Raw genomic sequence first — 25,168 nt, 5'->3', positions numbered from 1 at the left:
ATAGTCACATACATTTTCTTAAAAATTAAGCTAATGAATTCTTCAATGGCTTCGCTAGGTTCGGCTGAACTTGGAAAGCTTCTAGAATTCACATTGAACCTTGGACAACTTGAATGGTGCATGGATGAGCTAGATTCGGTCAATGTGCATAAATAAGCTCATTTAATTTGTAGCTTTTGCTGAAAAGTGACCAGCATTGAACCTATAGTGCATGCATCTAACTTAAATGCTCCCTTCCACATTCGGCCAACCTACAAAACATGAGCAAATGAATTTAAGTATTCAATATTCAGCTGAATCATATTTAAACACAATCTAGACAACTTAAATTCTTATAATTAAAACAAACATAATTAATTAAACTAAAAGCTAATTAATTCGGTTTGGACAAGACAAATTAAAAACATGTAATAAGACATATTGATAAGCTGTAGGAAATTAAATTGACTTAATAATGTGTAAGAAAAACACAATTATCATGCATAATTAAATTTGCCCAGATTTAAGACCAATTAAACAACAAAAATTAATTGAGCTGGATTAAAAGCTATGGAGCTAAAATTGAGCTGAAATGAACTTATTGAGCTGATTCCGAGCTTAATTCAGCTCGTAGTAAAATGCATGGAGTGTTCTTCGAGTTGGTCCAAGCTTCTTCGATGTGCCCAACCAAAATCTCGCCCCAAACTTTGTTAACTAAAGCCGAAATAGCCTCCTTGAATTGTTTAGCTCGTGATCGAGTAATAGGACTGATGTGATCCGGCCCAGGTTAATTGAGTCATTTCATGTAGATGCCCGATTGTCGATGAGGAGTTTCGTACCAAAAGGATGGTTTGTTTGTAATCGGCTAAAAATATGTAGTAAAGTGATGGATATAAGTTCACAAAGGGGTAAGTAGGATATAGATAGGTTTGACAACAAGGGGATGGAGAAAGATAGCTAATTTGTTTGGCTCAGTTTAAGGATAAAATAATAAAGATAAAATATAAGATATTCGGTGGGGATGGATAAGTGAACTTAAACACCAGAAACGATTCAACACTAAAGAGTGTCACCCCGATTTCTATTTGGTTAAGGTGGATTTGCGGAATTGTAAAAGGGTTGAACGCCACACCAATGCAAGGTGATAAGTTCAAAAGAGAACGATAGACGCCACTAGCACGCTAGATAAGTCAGATCGAGACTCGTACGAAATAGGATAGGAGGAAACCTCTCAATCAAGTTTTCAATAATCAAATTCTGTAACCTTTTACAATAAACAAAATAAACTATTTATAGGCTCTCTAATGCCTATTAAAATTCAGCTACTAATGTGTTCACACAACAATTAAAAATGTTCACACTTCAAGCATTAAATCTTTGTTCATGGATAGTGTAAGTTCATGCATGGTTGAATAATCATGTTTCTTCCCAAAACCCGTTCATGCATACTTAACCAATAAGAAAGCTTCCTTGTTCCATGAATGTGCATCTTCAATTCATATCCAACCCCTCTTGGACGAATGCTAGGTGCATGGGTCATGCATCTCTTTTAATTAAAGCTTTAATGATGGGCTGGTTCATGAATGGAAGCATGTACCTTGTAAATTCGTTCTCCCCTTTGTACATGCACATTATACATTCAATGTGATGAATTAAGGTAATATTCCCTCCCTTTGGACGTTCATGAATCCACCCATACATGTATAGGAGCTGATTGGTCAAATTAAGGTGTGAATGGCTTAGATGTTGCCTTGGGAATACGATCGGCCAAGCTTGTGCTTTAAGTTGCTGGACACCTTTTGGCCAAATAGGTGCCTTGGGGAGCCAAATGGATCAGCCACCATTCATTGAAAGAGGCCTTACATGCACCGTCCCATACATTGAACCTATCATGCATGAACCTTGTTTAATTACTCTCCAAATTCAGCTCACCTACTAAAACACATGAACCAAAATTAAATCACATAAAATTCATCTGAACAAACATTAATATAATTTAGACACACTAATTAAACATAAATTAAATTAGACAAATTTAATAAAGTTTTAACAAGACATATTAAATTCGGCCAAGACACATTTAAAACATGTAATAAGTCAAAACATAATTATAAGCTGTAGTAATTTAAGCTAAATTAATAAATTACTTAATTTATTCAGACATTAAAATAAATGAGTTGAAAAAAACTTAAGCCAAGCTCAAACGAGCTAAAGTAAGCTAAATTGAGCTCAAACGAGCTAAATTGAGCTCAAGCGAGCTAAATTAAGCTCATGTGAGCTAAATCGAGCTGGGAAAAACTAAGATTGAGCTTGTTGAGCTGAGATTGAGCTTCATCTTGCACTTAGGGCCCTCGTGTTTAGGCCAATCATGATAGCAACAAGTGGTGCCACAACATGATGCGATTGAGATCACATCATACCCTCCCTCTTGAAGACGATTTGTCCTCAAATCGGGCCACTTGCTCGCGAAAAATTTTTCGAGATCACAAGCCCTTTTGTTCATGATCCGAAAAGTATTGTTTTTAAAACTCCAGGAACCACAAATGGTTTGAAAAGAAAATGATTTAGTTCCATGCCCTCCCTCTTTAGGAGGAAACCATTCCAAAGTGTCACCTACATAGAAATGGAACGAATTAGTGACACTAAAATTTATAAACTCAAACGATCTTTCCAGAATCTTATTCAAAATTAGAATGAATAATCCAATGCCGGGATCAAATGTAGAAGTGGATCTTACCTGTTCATAATGGTTTTCCATACTTGGTAATAAAGGATGCATCAGAATCAAATCAAATTTATAATCAAAATTTATCAAGGAGTCCTCCAAATGATCATGTAATCTAAGTTCCACTCGATCAATCTTACTTAAACATGCAGAATTTATATAGCAAGGCAGATTTGAGACACCATCTTCAAATTCAAATGCACTAACCATTTTACATGCCATCGTCTTATCACATATTCGGATCAAAAGAAAATTAAACAAGCATGCCTTTAAACATTCATATGTCTTGATTCTGTTAAACAAAAAACAACATTCTCCACAATCAAAAATTTGATTTTGTCTTAACAAGCCAACAAGATTCACACGTCTCGTTTTCAAACTTAGTGACAAAGCATCATACAAGCAACGATTGTTTACTTGGTCATTCAAACAAAATTTACAATGCTTGCCTTCTCTCAAAGATGAACCAGAATAGTGAACTCCAGGGTTGAACACACGATATTGTTCACTCATTCCAAAATGCAGTGTGAATTTCTTAATTACCAACAATTCACACAAGTGGAACAAAAAGAAATTGAGCATGCATATGTTCAAACTTCATACATCGTAAATCTCATTCGAATAGACTTGTTCAGACATGGGGAATTTACGCAAAAAAACAGAAAATTCAAATTATCACCACACACAAGTAGACTAGGCGTTTCACATGCCAACTTTTTATCACAAGAGTTCAAAATTTGTTTGTGCGGATTTATTCGTACTTCAGTAAAATTTCTTGCCAATACCATACTCATCAATAGGAAAACACTTCTTACCACTATGGAAGGTGTAATCACCATCATTCAGAATATGATAATCAAACAAATCGAACTTTTTATGTGAATAATCTTTATCGCACACTATCACACTTTGTTCATGCTGATCTAATCGAGCGCCTTCAATAAAATTGCCAACAACAAACTTATCATAGAAAAAACTTTTCAAAGCACTAGTTGAAACAAAATCATAAATAATAGATGAACGAAAATTAACCAATTCAATGGGGAAAACCCTTTCGCAAAAACAATTTTCAGCAATCTTGTCATAAACATGTGAGTAAATGAGTTGAAACTCGCTCAACAAGAAACCCTTACCTTGCTTACCATTGGAAATGTGACAATCATTTTTATCTTCCAACTTACCTCTTTCAATCAATTGAAAACGTCTCTCGGTAGAAAGGTAATAAAGTTGGAACCAATCCGTGGATGGAATCTTGCAAACCTGAAACAAAGAAAAATCACAAGGTAATTTCGAAAGGGGGTTATGATACGAGTCATAAAGGCCCAATCCAAGTTCAAGAACGTGATGGGCTCAAATTGCCACAGGGCCCAATAACGAGATCAAAGGCCCGAAAAATGCGGTCCAAAATAAATGGGACCATTCAAGAGCTTGTTAGCAAGGCCTTAGATTCATACACGAGAGAACAAGAAAATCAAGATTCACTTTCTTGTTTTCAAGAAAATCAAGAAATCGAATCTTGGCCCAATTTTGCTGTTCGAAGAGATTTCAAGAATCAAGAAAATCAAGATTTCAAATCTTGGAAATCTTGGTCCAAGAAACCAAATCTTGCAGCCAAAACGCATTGGATCTCCATTACGAGCGTCAACGACCCAATTTTGGTAGGAGATGGATCACGAGCCCAAATTCTTGAAGACGAGGCCCAATAACCAAAATCCAGCCCAATCAAGAAATTTCTTCATACTTAGTTGAAAATCAGGCCAAAATGTCAAAGGGCCCAATTTGTAAACATCTTTCTTGTTTAATTTAATTTTTTAATCTTTAGGAGCATTACATGTAAAATTCGACCCAAAACAGCCCATATAAGTGCATGGCCGAATTTACCTTGTTATTTTATTAATTAGGTTTAATTTTTATTAGTTACTTGTGAGATTAGGATTTGTTGGAGGCCTATATAAGCATTGGCCAGCCACCCTTTGTAAAAACATCTTATTATTATTTTTTTCTATCAAATTTCAGATTTGTTGAGTGCAGAATTTTCTTTGGGGTTTTCTCCAAGAATTCTCTCTTGAGTTTTCTTTAGAAGTTGTTTTAACAATCTTTTGATTGTGGGAGCCATCTTCAACCTTCTTCTTGCCATCGATATTCTTTGGAGGGGAGATTAGAGCCGTTTGAAGGAATTTGTGAATTCTTTCGGGAATTCAAGGGTTCTTAGGACTTTTCTTTATTTCTTGCTGTTTCGATTTGTTTCTTTATTCCTACTTGTGCCGATTCATTATCTAATCTTTTTTTTGCTGTTTTTGCTTGTGTTTCAGCTTTGTTTAACTCCAAGATCCTTCCATTTAATCGGTCTACTTTTGGGCAGTAAAGTTTCGAACCAAAATCCCTAAATCCTAGGGTTCTTGTCGATTAATACATTCTGATTTTGGGGAAATCAAGTTGCTGGAATTTGGGGTTTTTATTGTCGGTTTGTTCTTGGGCAGATTCGGCTTGTGGGATTTCACTATTGGAGTTCGACTTCATCTTCTTGAACTCTGAATACATTTATTCATTCGTTCTTTGTTCTTCTGCTCATTTAATTGAATTTGGGGATTTAATTTCAGCTCTGATTAGTTTAATCTTGTTCTTTGTTTTAATTTTCAGATCTGTTCGTCTAGAGCCTCGTAGGAGTTTCCTCGTGACTTGGCAACTCGATCTTGGTCCGCGCGCATTCCTCTATCATTTGGTATCAGATTTTGGGCGTTTTGGGTGTTCTTGGTTGATTTCTAAACTGATCTCTATTTTTTAAAGCATAAACAGCAGTTTTACCCAGAAAAATTGTTCAAAAAAAATTCATTTGAGTGGGTAAACATTGTCCGATTGATCTGAAATATTACATACATGTTTTTGCCACTGTGGTTGAATATAAAAAAATTATTCCCGCAAACAAATCAGTCAAAAAAGTCAAAAAAAATCAAAAAATACGAAATTCAATAAAAATTTAAAAAAAGATTCAGCGGGTTGAATTTGGTGCCCAAAATTTCCAGATCAAAAATTAAATATATAAGGACACTCCAGATTTAATTTCGTGATTTTTGGAGATCAGGAACACCTTGAACGAAGTTGTCAAGTTACTCCGCAGTTTTTCGGGTTTTCTATTTTCAGCAATTTTTATTGATTCTTAGCTGTAGGTTTTCATTTGTTTACCTTTATTCTTCCTTTACGTTATCTAACACCTTCTTGTTTCTTGTGTTAGTAGAATTTAAACGTGTGCACAACTTCTTCCTCGGTGCAACACGAATCAATTGGTGTCTCGTCAGTTTTTGGCATCCTAGTGCAAATCAGGATTCTTTGGTAGTTTGGTTCACACTTTCTAATTGGTTGATATAAACTCTGATAAAGAACTCACAAGATTGAATTCGACCTCATTGAGAATTTGATTTTTCTTTTTGAGTGATTAATGGTGAGGTTTGCTAACTTTTATTTTTGAGTGTTGAGTGTTTATTTTTTACAGGTTTTGAAGATGTCTAAAGGTGATAATAATGATGCACTTATGAAAGTCCAACAACAGTTAGACGAACATACTGCTGCAATCACACAAATAAATGCTACACTTCAAGCATTGAATACTACTTTGAATGAGGTACGAGTGAATCAAAAACATCAATATCGAGATCCAATTAAGGAAGATAGGGATAACCAGCCCTATAGGTGCAGCCCTCAACGTGTCCCTAGAATGGATGATGATTTTCATGATCGTGGACAATCATCTTTGGCAAAACCAAAGAGTGAGCAGCAACGAGAACATCTCTTTCATACTCGCTGCCATGTACAAGGTAAGCTTTGTAGAGTTATTATTGATGGTGAAAGTTGCTCGAACATAGCCAGCACGACGATGGTGGAAAAGCTTTGCTTAACCACTACCAAGCATCCACAACCTTATCAACTACAAGGGCTTAGCAACAAAGGCCAATTTAGGGTCACTCAACAAGTGCGCATCGCCTTTTCTATCGGTAAGTATCAAGACGAAGTTGTGTGTGACGTAATGCCTATTCAAGCCTGCCATTTGTTGCTAGGAGAACCATGGCAACTGGATCGAAAAGTCACTCACGATGGTCGTACCAATAGGTATTCTTTCAAGCATCAAGGAAAGAAACTCACCTTAGTGCCGCTCACTCCGGAACAAGTCCATGAGGACCAAATCAAACTGAAAAATTCTGTTAAAACAAGTGAGGAAAAAGAAAAAGAGAATGAAAAAGAGCAAAAAGAGATTGAGAGTGAAAAAGAAATTGAAGAAAGAAGAGAAAATGAATTAGAAAAAGAAACAAAAGAAAAAGACGTGGAAAGGGTAGTGAGGAATGTTTCCACTAACCAAGATATGAATTTTTCTTGTGTTGCTACTTTTCAGGTTCCCGAAAGATCGAAAGATAACTTTCAACTTCAATACCTCTCAAATGAAAGACGCTTTCATACGATCAACTTAGGCAAAGATGAAATCACACTACATGATCCCGAAGGTAAGCGAGGTAAGGAAATTTTAGAAACCGAGTCCAGTGCAGATTTGAAAATTATTGATAAAACTTTTGGTGACTTAGTTCTTAAAAGATCCCCTCATTTTGATCCGATTAATTGTTACTCTTCGATTGTGGTTGATAAAGTCATTACGAAAAGAAGCGTGATTTGTTATTCTCTTGATTTAACTTGTGTAAAATCCTCGAATTTGTCCAAATCTGTTTTGGAGAATAAGGTAACGAAAATTTCCAAATTTGTTTTCAATTTATATTCGTGCCTTAAACAGTTTATGTGGTTGTACATGAAGTTTGAGTTCCATTTGACAAAGGTTAACTCAACAACGGAGATCTGACTACACTATGCCCCCGATGAACGAAGGTTTGTTTTAAATGAAAAAGGTAAAATCGACCCTTATTCTTTTGCTTATCAAGGTAAGATGCTTGAAACCTTTGAAACACTTTTGTACTCCTCGGATAGCGACAAAGATTGTGTTGATGAACACTTAGATCGAAACGTGCTTGACTGTCCTATTTTATTTATTGATGATAAATCTATTTTGATGGTTGATAAACAGATTCTTGTTTTTGATAATGCATGTGTTAGTGAATCTATAGACCGTCGATTAAGGCATGGTAATCTGAATCTGTCCATTCACATGCGTTATACCTGTTCTATTATGCTTATAATTGGACTACAAACTTGTTTGCGTTGCTATTTACTATTTCATGGCTATTCTTTTCAGTGGACTCAATTGCCATTAGTCCCGTTCGATCGAGGAAAGTCAAGTTCATTTGATTTTTTAGATTCGAGGACGAATCTTTTTGAGGAAGGGGGGAATGATACGAGTCATAAAGGCCCAATCCAAGTTCAAGAACGTGATGGGCTCAAATTGCCACAAGGCCCAATAACGAGATCAAAGGCCCGACAAATGCGGTCCAAACTAAATGGGACCATTCAAGAGCTTGTTAGCAAGGCCTTAAATTCATACACGAGAGAACAAGAAAATCAAGATTCACTTTCTTGTTTTCAAGAAAATCAAGAAATCGAATCTTGGCCCAATTTTGCTGTTCGAAGAGATTTCAAGAATCAAGAAAATCAAGATTTCAAATCTTGGAAATCTTGGTCCAAGAAACCAAACTTGTAGCCAAAACGCATTGGATCTCCATTACGAGCATCAACGACCCAATTTTGGTAGGAGATGTGATGTGATCCGGCTCGGTTGATTGAGTCGATTCACTTGATTGCCCGATCGTCGACGAGGAATAGTTGAGTTATCGGAAATAGGATGAAATAAGGCTAAAGATGCGGAAGCTTTCTAAGGTGATGGTAAATTTATAAGGGTAGTAGGCTCGATTTAAGTATAAAAATAAGAAAAATGGAAGTTGATAAATGAAGGCTCGGTTTTGTAAAAAGATATTATAGTTGGGTAAAATCTAGGATAGTCGGTGGAATGGATAAATGAGCTTAAACACCAGAAACGATTCAACACTAAAAGTGTCACCCCGATTTCTATTCGGTTCAAGGTGGGATTGCGGAATTGTAGAAGGTTGAACGCCACACCAAAGCAAGGTGATAAGTTCAAAAGAGAACGATAGACGCCACTAGCACGCTAGATAAGTCAGATCGAAACTTGTACGAATTTAGAGAGGAGAAAACTCACTCTTTGAACAAAGTTCATTCAAATGATCAAAAGTCAAAAGTCAAAAGTCCTTTACAAATGAAAGAAAACAAATATTTATAGGCACATAGATGACCATTCAAATTCGGCATCTAGGTGTTCACACAATAATAAAAACGTTCACACTAATGTATTAAAATAGTTCATAAATTCGGCAGATTCATGCACTAGCTGAATGGACACTTTCTTCCCCCTTAGTTTGTGCATGAATGCTTAGTCATAAAGAAAGGCTTCAAGTGACTTGTATGTGCACCAAAAGGTTGCATTCATCTCCTTGGGACGTTCATGCACTTGTATGGACCATGTATCTTCATAATTAAACACTTTAATGGCATGTAAGTTCATAAATGGTAGCATGAACCTAGTAAATTCGTTCTCCCCTTTGTGCATGCACTTAATTCAATCAATGTGTTGAATTATTGAGTTAATTCCTTCCCTTGGACGTTCTTGAACCCATCCATGCATGTGTAGTAGCCTATAGGTCAATTCAAAGTGTGAACATGCTCAAGGAGCTCTATGGTCAACATAGAATTAGTTAGCAGCTACTTCTTGGCCGAATAAGTGCCTTGGAAAGTTAAGAGACAGCCACCATACATGCACTTAAGCCATTCATGCATTCTATCATCCCATGCATTTGATCCATTCATGGACTAGCCTTTAATGTCCATACATGCATTCGACACATGCATGAATTTGTAGAAACACTGCATCTAGCCGTACATGCACCAGCATTTAATACTTCTTCATTCATGAGTGTGGAATGCCCAAAAGAGATGTTTCTTCATTCATACATTGTACCGTCCAAAGGAATGTACCTACATGAAATAAACAAGTCATTAAGACATCTCATGAACACTCATAAATTCGGCATGATGTGAACACATTAATGTCATGCATTAATTCGGCTATGTGAACATAATCAATTTATATAATGACAATGATATATTAATAACAAATATTAATATAAGACAAGTTTAATGCTTAAATGAATATGTGCAAATTTTATTTAATGTATTAAAGAAAAAACCGAGTTTAAACTAAAATGAGCTAAGTTTTAGCTCGTGAGCTAAAGTTGAGCTGAGGCTAAACTCCTAAGCTGAAGTTGAGCTAAGGTTTAGCTCGTGAGCTAAATATGAGCTAGGAGTGAGCTCGGTTTAGCTCAGGCAAGTTGGATCGAGCTTGAATAAGCTGGATTTGAGCTAGACGGAGCTCGTGGAGCTGGAAACGAGCTGGGATCAGCTTGCCAACATGTCAATGCTCGGCTTGACAGACTTGCTCGATGAAGTTCGCGGGGCGTGCTCGTATCAAGATGGATCACGAGCCCAAATTCTTGAAGGCGAGGCCCAATAACCAAAATCCAGCCCAATCAAGAAATTTCTTCATACTTGTTGAAAATCAGGCCAAAATGTCAAAGGGCCCAATTTGTAAACATCTTACTTGTTTAATTTAATTTTTTAATCTTTAGGAGCATTACATGTAAAATTCGGCCCAAAACAGCCCATATAAGTGCATGGCCGAATTTACCTTGTTATTTTATTAATTAGGTTTAATTTTTATTAGTTACTTGTGAGATTAGGATTTGTTGGAGGCCTATATAAGCATTGGCCAGCCACCCTTTGTAAAAACATCTTATTATTATTTTTTCTATCAAATTTCAGATTTGTTGAGTGCAGAATTTTCTTTGGGGTTTTCTCCAAGAATTCTCTCTTGAGTTTTCTTTAGAAGTTGTTTTAACAATCTTTTGATTGTGGGAGCCATCTTCAACCTTCTTCTTGCCATCGATATTCTTTGGAGGGGAGATTAGAGCCGTTTGAAGGAATTTGTGAATTCTTTCGGGAATTCAAGGGTTCTTAGGACTTTTCTTTATTTCTTGCTGTTTCGATTTGTTTCTTTATTCCTACTTGTGCCGATTCATTATCTAATCTTTTTTTTGCTGTTCTCGCTCGTGTTTCAGCTTTGTTTAACTCCAAGATCCTTCCATTTAATCGGTCTACTTTTGGGCAGTAAAGTTTCGAACCAAAATCCCTAAATCCTAGGGTTCTTGTCGATTAATACATTTTGATTTTGGGGAAATCAAGTTGCTGGAATTTGGGGTTTTTATTGTCGGTTTGTTCTTGGGTAGATTCGGCTTGTGGGATTTCACTATTGGAGTTCGACTTCATCTTCTTGAACTCTGAATACATTTATTCATTCGTTCTTTGTTCCTTGCTGCTCATTTAATTGAATTTGGGGATTTAATTTCAGCTCTGATTAGTTTAATCTTGTTCTTTGTTTTAATTTTCAGATCTGTTCGTCTAGAGCCTCGTAGGAGTTTCCTCGTGACTTGGCAACTCGATCTTGGTCCGCGCGCATTCCTCTATCAGGTTAGCAAAAGAATTCCTCTCTTTTTCGTGATTACTCACTTCACTCATTTCTTTTACAGACTCTCGTTCTTTTTCACTTGATTTCTTTTCAAGCTCTCTTTCAATTTCTTTTTTTTTTATTTTTCTTTTTCAATTTTTTTTTCATTCTCAATTTCTTTTTCAATTTTCTTTTCTTCATTTTCTTTTTCTCTCACTTTTTGATTTCTTTTTCTTTTGCAATTTCTTTTTCTTTTTCCTTTTCTTTTGTTTTCTTTCAATTTCTTTTTCAATCTCTTTCTCCTTTTCTCGCTCAATGGATTGCTTCATTTTGAATTGGTCTTCTTGCACTTGTTCCAGTGTGAGCGGCGCTAAAGTGATTTTCCTTCCTTGATGCTTGAAGGAATACCTATTGGTACGTTCATCGTGAATGACCTTGCGATCCGATTGCCATGGTTCTCCTAGCAACAAATGGCAGACATGAATAGGCACAACATCACAAAGGACTTCGTCTTGGTATCTTCCGATGGAAAATGCAACACGCACTTGTTGAGTAACTTCAAATTTGCCTTCAACACCAAGTCCTTGCAGTTGATAGGGTCGTGGATGCTTGGTAGTGGCCAAGCCAAGTTTTTTTACCGTTCGAATACTAGCCATGTTTGACCTACTTCCACCATCAATAATGAGGCAACAAACTTTATCATGGACACGACAACGCGTGTGAAACATATCTTCACATTGTGGTTCATTTTCCAATCTTTGAAGGATTGCACTAATCTTGATGTCAACGATAGTAGATGTCAAATCTTCTTTATCTTTGTCGAATTGTTTAAATTTAGATCGCATTATCCTTTGCATTTCTTGTCTCCACATTTGGAATTCAAATTCAGAAAATTCTTCAGACATGCTTCAACAAAATATTAGAAAACAAAAGTTAAATTAGAAAGAAAAATAATTCTCACCACAAATCTCTCAAGTTCGCTCAAAAAGAAAAATTCACTCACTCTCGTGTTTGAACTCTCTTTTAGGCTTTTTTTCGAATGAACTCATGCTCTCTTGCCTTTTACCACTCGACCTCATCTCACAAATTCGTAATTCATCTCGATAGACTTAATTTGCTGCTTGAGGGTCGGTTTCAAAATGGGTTACAAGGGATAATATCGAGTGTAGGGTCGGCTGAATAAAGAAGAAAATTGGTTTAAAGTGTGGCGTTGGGATGGGTAAATAATGGTAGGAAGGGAAACTTGATGATCAGAGTAATAAGTGATAATGATAAAAACTCGCAAGACTTTTCACTTTTTTTTCTTCTTTTTTTTAACTCGATTTTTTTGTCACTTTTTTTTTTCCTTTTTTTCAATTTTTTTGAATTTTTTTTTCTAAATTTCTTCTCTTTTTTTAAATCCAATACAAAAGTAAACAAAATACAAGGAAGAGAAAAAAAATTCCAACTCAAATTTTTTTGATTTTTTTTTACTTTTTTTACGTTACGAACCTACTCCGAGCTTGATACGAATGTCGGCACTCCTCGTTTTAGTAGCTCTGATACCAAATGATGTGATCCGGCCCAGGTTAATCGAGTCATTTCATGTAGATGCCCGATCGTCGATGAGGAGTTTCGTACCAAAAGGATGGTTTGTTTGTAATCGGCTAAAAATATGTAGTAAAGTGATGGATATAAGTTCACAAAGGGGTAAGTAGGATATGGATAGGTTTGACAACAAGGGGATGGAGAAAGATAGCTAATTTGTTTGGCTCAGTTTAAGGATAAAATAATAAAGATAAAATATAAGATATTCGGTGGGGATGGATAAGTGAACTTAAATGATGTGATCCTGATCACATCATGTAATGTCACAACCCAACGCCGTCAAGATTGGCCTAAACACGAGGGCCCCAAGTGCAAGATGAAGCTAATTTTTAGCTCATTTGAATTTCTTTTCGTGTGGTTCAACTCATTCGAGCTCAAGTTAGCTCATTCGTGCTCAAGTCAGCTCATTCAAGCTCAATTTAACTCGTTGGGCTCGTTATTAGCTCTTGATGTGAGCTTGCCTACGAACCAAATGGAGAACGAACAATAAGCTATTAAGCTGCCCATTGGTCCAATAACGCGAGCTAGAGCTAAATGATTTAAAGTTGCTATTTTAGCATTGGTGGAACGGATTGAGGAAAATGAAAGCAAAGAGCTTAAAGACGAGCTGAATATTTTCAACTTCTTTGAAGTTGAAATTCGTTCTAGCTAATTAAATTGCTGCTGGATTTTAAACCATTTAAATAAGCATTTAATTAAGTCTTATTACAGCTTATTAATATGTTTTTATTTAATATAAGTGTTTAATATGTCTTAATTTAGTTACATTAAAGATGTCTTGATTTCATTTAGTTTGTCTAAATTATTACATGTCTTAAATCTGTTCAACCGAATTTGTGTCATGCTTTATTAATATTTAAGTTGTTTCAATGTTAAATTAGGATGTTCACATTATGTATTTACTTAGTTCAGCTTAATTTGATTGAAATTAATTAAGTTCATGTGTGTTTTTAGGTACAGCCGAATTTGAAGATTCATTGGGCAGATTCATGCATGAAGATTCAATGGATGTGAAGATGCATGCATGTTGGGTTCAATGCACCAAATGATACATGCATGGACTATATTAAAGATGGTGTGCTGATTGTTGAAGTTCTCTAAGTGACCATTCGGCCAAAAGAGATGATTTTCCATTCTCCAAAGCTGCCATTTATTTCCTTCACATTGCTGGGTACATTGTGGCTATTCGGTTCATGATGTTCACACCTTATGGTTATTCAAAACCGTCCATTCACACTTCCAAATGACTGTTCAAGTTGCTAATTAATGATGGTAATTTTTCAGCAAGAGTTGCTTCATTATTGACCTTATTAAACTCCATTGGCCGAATGTAGCTGCTGCCAATTTTCCAAGTTCGTTGAAGCTCTTCCTTGGTCTATATTCAGCCGAACATTGATTCAAGACCATTCATGGATCTTAGCTCAAAATTAGTTCAATGTTTACTTAGTTTTTAAGTATTGAACTTGACTATTCGGCTACTAGTCACTTAAGCTATAAATAGTTCTTGAATTTCTTGTAAAAGGACTTTTTGCCAAATTTCTGAATGAAATATAATTTTAGTGAGAAATTCACTCTCTTTATTCTCCAAAGCTCAAATCGACTTATCTTCAACGAGTGGCGTCAATCTGACTTTGTTCGAACTTATCACCCATTGGTGTGGCGTTCTTCATACCGTAGGTTCCTATTTTGCTAAATAGAGGGTCTCGGTTTTTATCCTATTTCCATTTCTTTCTTTGAAAACCTTAAGCCCGGGTCCTTATTTGATAATAAGGGTTCGATCTTGTTTCATCGAATTACCCAGCAAACAACAACCCATCAAACTCCTTTGTTCCTAAAGCCATCCAACTTCAAACACCAAGACTTGAATTTGATTCAATTCCGACACTATCTAATTTCGATCGGGAAAGATTACGACTCGTCTTTACATCCGAAATGAGCTCGTATCAGTTGGTATCAGAGCTAGCTAAATTAGGTACGTAAATCGTAGCTTCGAAAAAAAAATTGCAAAAAAAAAAAATTGCATACGGTCTAGGTGCGTACGAAAAGAACGTGAAATATCCGTAAAAAAAAAGAGTCTGGAAACACTTCAACAAAAATTTTTCCGAAATCATATTATACACCCTTTTATACCCCTTTGAGTGAAATTTCACACTATTAAAAAAAAATTTCAATTCGTGAATTCATTTTATACGCCACATCTTTAAACCTTTCTTTCTTTCGAGCCTACCCTAAACCATACGATTTTCCTTTGTTTAGCCTTTGAAGCCGACCCACAAGTGGGATAAGTCTAAGGTAGCTTTTTAGAATATCGAGAGTTGGATTTGAGAGGTAAAAGGCAAGAGAGTACATCAAGATAAAAGTCGAAAATAGAGTGAAACACGAGAGGAGTGAATTTTTTTCTTGTGAGCGAATTTGTGAGGTTTTTGTGGTGAGGAAATATTTTGTTCTTATTTTAAACATGTCTAGGAGTCCGGATCGTCGAGCAACAAGTGGAGGAGCTTCGAATGCTGCTGGTGGAGGAGTAAACCTTCAACCGAGGAGAAATGTTCCCGGAGGTGGAGTGCCCGATCTCCAAGTCCAAGCAATCGTACGAGAAATCTCTCGTCTGTTCCAACCTCAATTCGATTCTCTCAATGAACGAATGGAACAAATGGAGGAACAAAGCCAACGTACGAACACCTCTCCTATTCCGAGAAGAGAGCGAGAACGTCCATGGCAACATGCAAATGATCTATATGAACAAAGTGACGATGAAAGTGATCGAGGTTCACGACAAAGTGCAAGGAGACGAGGTCATCGAGCACGAGAACAAAGAGATCGAGAGAGGCCCAATGATGATTTAAAGAATATTAAAATGGCGATTCCTGCTTTTCAAGGAAGATCGGATCCCGAGGCCTATCTTGAATGGGAGAAGAAGGTGGAATTAGTTTTCGAGTGCCACAATTACTCGGAAAGCAAAAAGGTGAAGTTAGCTGCTATAGAATTCTCCGACTATGCCATAATATGGTGGGATCAACTCACGTTGAGCCGAAGACGCAATGGAGAACGTCCCGTGTCTACATGGGCGGAAATGAAAGCAATAATGAGAAAGCGTTTTATTCCTGCTTACTATCACCGGGAGTTGTATCAAAAGCTCCAAAGCTTAACTCAAGGCCAACGAAGTGTGGAGGATTATTACAAAGAAATGGAAGTGGCCATGATCCGCGCCGATGTGGAGGAAGATCGAGAAGCCACCATGGCTCGATTTCTCGCCGGCCTTAACCGAGATATCACAAATATCGTCGAACTACACCACTATGTTGAGGTTATTGATATGGTCCATATGGCCATAAAGGTCGAAAAACAACTAAAAAGAAAAGGTACGTCACGAACTTTCTCTAACACTTCTTCTATGCCTAGGTGGGGGCAAGGGACCAACAAACGTGACATACCAAGCCGAAACAAAGAAGTAAGTGGTGCCACCAAGTTCAACAAACCAATTGCCAAAACGAGTAAAGGAAAGATGGAAGCCCAACCAAGTCGATCTCGAGACATAAAATGTTTCAAATGCCTTGGAAGGGGCCACATCGCGAGCCAATGTCCAAATCGGAATGTGATGTTTGTTCGAGACGATGGCGAGATTGAATCTGAAAGTGAACAAGAGAAGGAGGCCATTGAACAAACCGAAGATGAAGAAGATGTTGAACAAGCCGAAAATGGAGAAATATTGGTGGTGAAGAGAAGCCTTACTTTGCAAGGTGCCGAAAACGATCAACAACGTGAAAACATTTTTCATACGCGATGTCAAGTGCAAGGTAAGATTTGTTGTGTTATAATTGATGGGGGAAGTTGTACAAATGTGGCAAGTTCAATGATGGTGGAGAAACTCGGATTGGCCACCATTAAACATCCCCATCCGTATAAACTCCAATGGCTTAACGATGGTGGAGAATTGAAGGTAACGAAGCAAGTGTTGATTTCGTTTACAATTGGGAAGTATCAAGATGAAGTTATGTGTGACGTCGTACCAATGCATGCGGGGCATCTTCTTTTGGGGCGGCCTTGGCAATTTGACAAGTGAACGATTCATGACGGATATACAAACCGATACTCTTTCAAACACATGGGACGAATGGTGACGTTAGCTCCATTATCACCGAAACAAGTGTATGAAGATCAACTCAAAATGAGGAGTTCGATTGAAAAATCAAAAGAAATCGAGAGAGAGCAAAAAAATGAAAAGAATAAAGAAAAGAGTGATGAAAATGAAAAAAAGAATTTGTTGGTAAAAGAGAGAGAAGTTCAAAAATCGATGTTATTGAAACAACCATTATTGGTTCTTTTGTACAAGGAGAGCTTGCTTGGCACTAACGAATTTGATGATAAGTTGCCCTCTTCTATTTTGTCTGTGTTGCAGGAATTTCGAGACGTATTCCTGGAAGAAATCCCGAGTGGGTTACCACCTATTCGTGGAATCGAACACCAAATAGATCTTGTGCCGGGAGCCGCGATTCCAAACCGACCTGCTTACCGGAGCAATCCTGAAGAGACGAAAGAATTACAAAAGCAAGTAAATGAACTCCTTGAAAAGGGCTATGTGCGCGAAAGCCTTAGTCCATGCGCCGTGCCTGTTTTGCTTGTCCCGAAAAAGGATGGAACGTGGAGGATGTGCGTGGACTGCCGTGCTATAAACAAGATAACTATCAAGTATCGTCATCCTATACCACGATTGGATGATATGCTTGACGAGCTAAGTGGCGCAAGTCTGTTTTCAAAAATTGATCTTAAGAGTGGTTATCACCAAATACGGATGCGTGAGGGTGATGAATGGAAGACTGCGTTTAAAACGAAGCATGGGCTTTACGAATGGCTCGTTATGCCATTTGGCTTAACGAACGCCCCAAGCACGTTCATGAGGCTTATGAATCACGTTCTAAGACCTTTTATTGGTTTCATTGTTAGTTTGGAGGGCCTTGAAGTCGATCAAGAGAAGGTCAAGGCGATCCAAGAATGGCCCCGTCCGACGAATGTCTCCCAAGTCTGAAGTTTCCATGGATTAGCAAGTTTTTACCGTCGATTCGTGCCAAACTTCAGCACCTTAGCCGCACCCTTGACTGGAGTTATTCGTAAGAATTCCAACTTCGTTTGGGGAGAGGAACAAGAAAAATCCTTTTTGAAAATTAAAGATTGTCTAACTCATGCACCGTTATTAGCTTTGCCTAATTTTGATAAAACCTTCGAGTTAGAATGTGATGCCTCAGGTTTAGGCATTGGAGCCGTGTTGATGCAAGATGGACGGCCTATTGCCTATTTTAGCGAGAAACTCAATGGTGCCATCTTAAACTATCCGACTTATGACAAGGAGCTCTATTCGTTGATTCGAGCCTTAGAGACGTGGCAACACTATCTTTGGCCCAAAGAATTCGTCATACATACCGATCACGAATCCTTGAAGTACTTAAAGGGTCAACACAAGTTGAATAAGCGGCATGCTAAGTGGGTAGAATTTCTCGAATCTTTTCCATATGTTATTAAATATAAAAAAGGTAAGGAAAACGTAGTGGCTGATGCACTATCTCGAAGGTATGCGTTGTTAAATATTTTGGATGCTAAGTTAATGGGGTTTGTATTTCTTAAAGATTTATATGTCAACGATGCTGACTTTAGTGAATTCTTTAGGTTATGCGCAAAGGGAGCTTACGAGAAGTATTATCGACATGATGGGTACTTGTTCCGAGAAGGAAAGCTTTGTATACCCCAAGGTTCCGTACGAGAAGTGTTGATCGAAGAATCTCATAGTGGAGGATTAATGGGGCACTTCGGAGTTGCAAAGACGTTAGCCATGCTCAACGAACATTTCTTTTGGCCTAAGATGCGACGAGATGTCGAACGGTTTTGTAATCGATGCATTGCATGCAAACGGGCTAAGTCACGAATTAAGCCCCATGGTTTGTATAAGCCATTGCCTATTCCCGAAACCCCTTGGTCTGATATCTCAATGGATTTCGTGCTAGGTTTACCGAGGAGTAAAAATAGCCGAGATTCAATATTTGTGGTTGTAGATAGGTTCTCAAAAATTGATGCGATCCGGCCCGGATTAATCGAGTCGTTTCACAAAGTTGCCCGATCGTCGACGAGAAGTTCGTTCGAAATTGTTTTAAGATGAAGATTGTTTTCAGTTTAAGCGGAAGACTTTTAAAAGGGTTCAAAAGATAGGCTAAATTCGGATATTTTGTAGGTTCGGTTTAATAAGAAAAGAAATAAAGTTTATATTTAATAAATAGGATGGAGATGAAAAAAATGAACTTAAGTATTAAGAACGATTCAATACTATGTAAAACACATTTATCAACAATCAAATTATGATTTCCAATCAGATCAAGATGAAAAACTTTCTCACAAACTAAGTCTTTGCTAATCTCGTCATCAAGAATCAAGTAAGATTGGGAAGACTCAAATACAGTAGCTCCCTTACATGGCTTACCTTTAAGCACTTGTGAACTAGGGTCATCTACGATCTTACCTTTCTCGACTAATCGAAATCGTTTCTCCTTAGAAAAGTATTGAAGTTGAAATTGATCGATGGGATTTCGAGAAACCTGAAAAGTAGAAACAAAACAAGGAAAATTCATAGGATGGTTAGTAACAACACTCCTTTCTTCTTCACTCTCGTTTCTTCCTTCAATCTCACTCTCTTTTTCTTTTTCACATGATGTTTCGATTTCATTACAAAAGTATAAATCATCAAAAAGAGAAACCTTTTGTTGAGAATAAGAAAAGGGTTCTTCACACAAATGGCAATCTTCTCTTTGTGATAGATCTTCCGTAGCCAAGTACTTTGACACTCTTGAAGCACGTTCGCCTCTTCGTAAATAATCCTTTGTAGATGAATAAATTGAGGCACTTGTAGAGACACGTTTACTTTTTCGTTTATCATCTCGGAAGGACTCAAACTCGGAGTTTGCTACTCTTGGTCTCGAACGCCTTGTTGATAAACGTCTTGATAAGAGTTTCTTGTCGAGTAGTGTCGTCGGGATGATCTTAACTCCGTCTCATGACTCGATGAAATTTGCTTTTGTTGGGCTCTTGTCTCTATTCGATCCAATCTATCATGCAATTTATCAAAATTTGATTTCACAATTCTACGTATCTCTTGCTTCAAATATTGGAAATCTGATTCGGAAAATTCTTGTGACATTTTTTTTTTAAAAATGATTAAAATAAAATAGAAAGCAAATTTCATCGAGTCATGAGACGGAGTTAAGATCATCCCGACGACACTACTCGACAAGAAACTCTTATCAAGACGTTTATTCAACAAGGCGTTCGAGACCAAGAGTAGCAAACTCCGAGTTTGAGTCCTTCCGAGATGATAAACGAAAAAGTAAACGTGTCTCTACAAGTGCCTCAATTTATTCATCTACAAAGGATTATTTACGAAGAGGCGAACGTGCTTCAAGAGTGTCAAAGTACTCGGCTACGGAAGATCTATCACAAAGAGAAGATTGCCATTTGTGTGAAGAACCCTTTTCTTATTCTCAACAAAAGGTTTCTCTTTTGATGATTTATACTTTTGTAATGAAATCGAAACATCATGTGAAAAAGAAAAAGAGAGTGAGATTGAAGGAAGAAACGAGAGTGAAGAAGAAAGGAGTGTTGTTACTAACCATCCTATGAATTTTCCTTGTTTTGTTTCTACTTTTCAGGTTTCTCGAAATCCCATCGATCAATTTCAACTTCAATACTTTTCTAAGGAGAAACGATTTCGATTAGTCGAGAAAGGTAAGATCGTAGATGACCCTAGTTCACAAGTGCTTAAAGGTAAGCCATGTAAGGGAGCTACTGTATTTGAGTCTTCCCAATCTTACTTGATTCTTGATGACGAGATTAGCAAAGACTTAGTTTGTGAGAAAGTTTTTCATCTTGATCTGATTGGAAATCATAATTTGATTGTTGATAAATGTGTTTTACATAGTATTGAATCGTTCTTAATACTTAAGTTCATTTTTTTCATCTCCATCCTATTTATTAAATATAAACTTTATTTCTTTTCTTATTAAACCGAACCTACAAAATATCCGAATTTAGCCTATCTTTTGAACCCTTTTAAAAGTCTTCCGCTTAAACTGAAAACAATCTTCATCTTAAAACAATTTCGAACGAACTTCTCGTCGACGATCGGGCAACTTTGTGAAACGACTCGATTAATCCGGGCCGGATCGCATCATTTGGTATCAGAGCTACTAAAACGAGAAGTGCCGACATTCGTATCAAGCTCGGAGTAGGTTCGTAACGAAAAAAATTAAAAAAAAAAGAAGTCAAAAAAAATCAAAAAAAAAAATTTTTTTGAGTTGGAATTTAATTTTTTTTTCTCTTCCTTGTTTTTTGTTTACTATTGTATTGGATTTAAAAAAAGGAGAAGAAATTCAGAAAAAAATTCAAAAAAAAAAATCGAAAATAAAGGAAAAAAAAGTGACAAAAAAATCGAGTTAAAAAAAAAGAAGAAAAAAACAAAAGTGAAAAGTCTTGTGAGTTTTATTTTGTTTTTTTTGTTGCTTCCGAGCATCCATTCATTTTACCATTCCCTCTACCCCCCCAAACGCCACACATACTTTGATTTTTATTTTTCTTTGTTTAGCCTACCCTACACCCGACGTTATCCCTTGTAACCCATTTGAAGCTTACCCTCTAAGCTGCAATAAGTCTTCTTGAAACAAAATACGAATTCACGAGAGTGAGACGAGCGGAAAAAGGCACGAGTGGTGAGTACATTAGAGCGAGCAAAAGCCATTAGACAAGTGTAAACACGAGTGGAGTGTTATCCAATTTTATTTCCAAGCGAAATTGTGAGGTTTGTGGTGAGGTACTTCATTTTTTTATTTTGTTTTGTGATCTAACATTTTCTTTTTAGCAACAAAAATCATGTCATACGAAGAGTTCACCGAATCGGAATACCAATATTTGGTTCAAGAAAAGCGAAGAATGGCGACTAAACGAGACCAAAGTGATCGAGTTTCTTCAAGTCGTAAAACGGAACCAAGAACCCCACGGAGATATACCCCCGACTACTACTTAAGAAAAAGTTCCTATCGTGATTCCTTTTCGCCATCTACTTCGAGACAAAGAGATTTATACTATGACGCATATTCATCAGCGAATTCGAGAAGTGACTTCGATCGAAAGTCCTTTTCATCAAGAAATTTGAGAAGACGAGAAGCCGATTACGATTTTGATTCATTCCAAGATGGCGTTCGAAGAGAAAGTGATACGAGCACGCCCCGCGAACTTCATCAAGCAAGTCTGTCAAGCCGAGCATTGACATGTTGGCAAGCTGATCCCAGCTCGTTTCCAGCTCCACGAGCTCCGTCTAGCTCAAATCCAGCTTATTCAAGCTCGATCCAACTTGCCTGAGCTAAACCGAGCTCACTCCTAGCTCATATTTAGCTCACGAGCTAAACCTTAGCTCAACTTCAGCTTAGGAGTTTAGCCTCAGCTCAACTTTAGCTCACGAGCTAAAACTTAGCTCATTTTAGTTTAAACTCGGTTTTTTCTTTAATACATTAAATAAAATTCGCACATATTCATTTAAGCATTAAACTTGTCTTATATTAATATTTGTTATTAATATATCATTGTCATTATATAAATTGATTATGTTCACATAGCCGAATTAATGCATGACATTAATGTGTTCACATCATGCCGAATTTATGAGTGTTCATGAGATGTCTTAATGACTTGTTTATTTCATGTAGGTACATTCCTTTGGACGGTACAATGTATGAATGAAGAAACATCTCTTTTGGGCATTCCACACTCATGAATGAAGAAGTATTAAATGCTGGTGCATGTACGGCTAGATGCAATGTTTCTACAAATTCATGCATGTGTCGAATGCATGTATGGACATTAAAGGCTAGTCCATGAATGGATCAAATGCATGGGATGATAGAATGCATGAATGGCTTAAGTGCATGTATGGTGGCTGTCTCTTAACTTTCCAAGGCACTTATTCGGCCAAGAAGTAGCTGCTAACTAATTCTATGTTGACCATAGAGCTCCTTGAGCATGTTCACACTTTGAATTGACCTATAGGCTACTACACATGCATGGATGGGTTCAAGAACGTCCAAGGGAAGGAATTAACTCAATAATTCAACACATTGATTGAATTAAGTGCATGCACAAAGGGGAGAACGAATTTACTAGGTTCATGCTACCATTTATGAACTTACATGCCATTAAAGTGTTTAATTATGAAGATACATGGTCCATACAAGTGCATGAACGTCCCAAGGAGATGAATGCAACCTTTTGGTGCACATACAAGTCACTTGAAGCCTTTCTTTATGACTAAGCATTCATGCACAAACTAAGGGGGAAGAAAGTGTCCATTCAGCTAGTGCATGAATCTGCCGAATTTATGAACTATTTTAATACATTAGTGTGAACGTTTTTATTATTGTGTGAACACCTAGATGCCGAATTTGAATGGTCATCTATGTGCCTATAAATATTTGTTTTCTTTCATTTGTAAAGGACTTTTGACTTTTGACTTTTGATCATTTGAATGAACTTTGTTCAAAGAGTGAGTTTTCTCCTCTCTAAATTCGTACGAGTTTCGATCTGACTTATCTAGCGTGCTAGTGGCGTCTATCGTTCTCTTTTGAACTTATCACCATCCTGGTGTGGCGTTCATCCACCTTTTTATACCTTTGGTTCCTACCTCTCTATAGGTAACGGGTCAAGGTCCATCTTCGACTTCCATTAAACCCACCTTAAGCAATATAAGTCCCGAGGCAATACTTTACATAGTATTGAATCGTTCTTAATACTTAAGTTCATTTTTTTCATCTCCATCCTATTTATTAAATATAAACTTTATTTCTTTTCTTATTAAACCGAACCTACAAAATATCCGAATTTAGCCTATCTTTTGAACCCTTTTAAAAGTCTTCCGCTTAAACTGAAAACAATCTTCATCTTAAAACAATTTCGAACGAACTTCTCGTCGACGATCGGGCAACTTAAGTGAATCGACTCAATCAACCGAGCCGGATCACATCATTTGGTATCAGAGCTACTAAAACGAGAAGTGCCGACGTTCGTACCAAGTTCAGAGTAGGTTCGTAACGAAAAAAAAATCAAAAAAAAGGAAGTAAAAAAAAATCAAAAAAAATAAAAAAAATCGAAAAAAAGGAAAAAAAAGTGACAAAAAAATCGAGTTAAAAAAAAAGAAAAAAACAAAAGTGAAAAGTCTTGTGAGTTTTATTTTGTTTTTTTTGTTGCTTCCGAGCATCCATTCATTATACCATTCCCTCTACCTCCCAAAACGCCACACATACTTTGATTTTTATTTTCTTTGTTTAGCCTACCCTACACCCGACGTTATCCCTTGTAACCCATTTGAAGCCGACCCTCTAAGCCGCAATAAGTCTTCTTGAAACAAAATACGAATTCACGAGAGTGAGACGAGCAGAAAAAGGCACGAGTGGTGAGTACATTAGAGCGAGCAAAAGCCATTAGACAAGTGTAAACACGAGTGGAGTGTTATCCAATTTTCTTTCCGAGCGAAATTGTGAGGTTTGTGGTGAGGTACTTCATTTTTTTATTTTGTTTTGTGATCTAACATTTTCTTTTTAGCAACAAAAATCATGTCATACGAAGAGTTCACCGAATCGGAATACCAATATTTGGTTCAAGAAAAGCGAAGAATGGCGACTAAACGAGACCAAAGTGATCGAGTTTCTTCAAGTCGTAAAACGGAACCAAGAACCCCACGGAGATATACCCCCGACTACTACTTAAGAAAAAGTTCCTATCGTGATTCCTTTTTGCCATCTACTTCGAGACAAAGAGATTTATACTATGATGCATATTCATCAGCGAATTCGAGAAGTGACTTCGATCGAAAGTCCTTTTCATCAAGAAATTTGAGAAGACGAGAAGCCGATTACGATTTTGATTCGTTCCAAGATGGCGTTCGAAGAGAAAGACATACTCCTACTAGATCTTCAAAGAAATCTTACTCGGAGTATTCTTCACGAAGTTTTGATTGTGAATCATATGCAAATAGTTCTTCATCTTTCGAACAAGATTTGTATTCTCATCGTTCTTTTGTACATTCTTGTAAAGAGAAAACAAAGAAAAGAAAAGAAAAAGAAAAAGCAAGAGAAGAAAAAGAAAATGAAATAAAAAGAAAAGAGAGGCAAGAGGCAAGTAAGAGAGAAAATGAGCGAATCTTGAGAGAACTTGAAAAAGCCTTTGAAAAAGCCTTTGAAAAGCAAAAAGAAAATGAAAAAGGAAATGAAAAGAAATTTGAGAGTGAAAAAGAAGATGAAAAAGAAATTGAAACAAAAGAAACGAGTGATCCAGAAGAAAAAGAATCGAGT

The sequence above is a fragment of the Gossypium hirsutum genome, chromosome D06, assembly GCF_007990345.1.
Source record: "Gossypium hirsutum isolate 1008001.06 chromosome D06, Gossypium_hirsutum_v2.1, whole genome shotgun sequence".
Taxonomy (NCBI): domain Eukaryota; kingdom Viridiplantae; phylum Streptophyta; class Magnoliopsida; order Malvales; family Malvaceae; genus Gossypium; species Gossypium hirsutum.
This window is presented reverse-complemented; position numbering follows the sequence as displayed.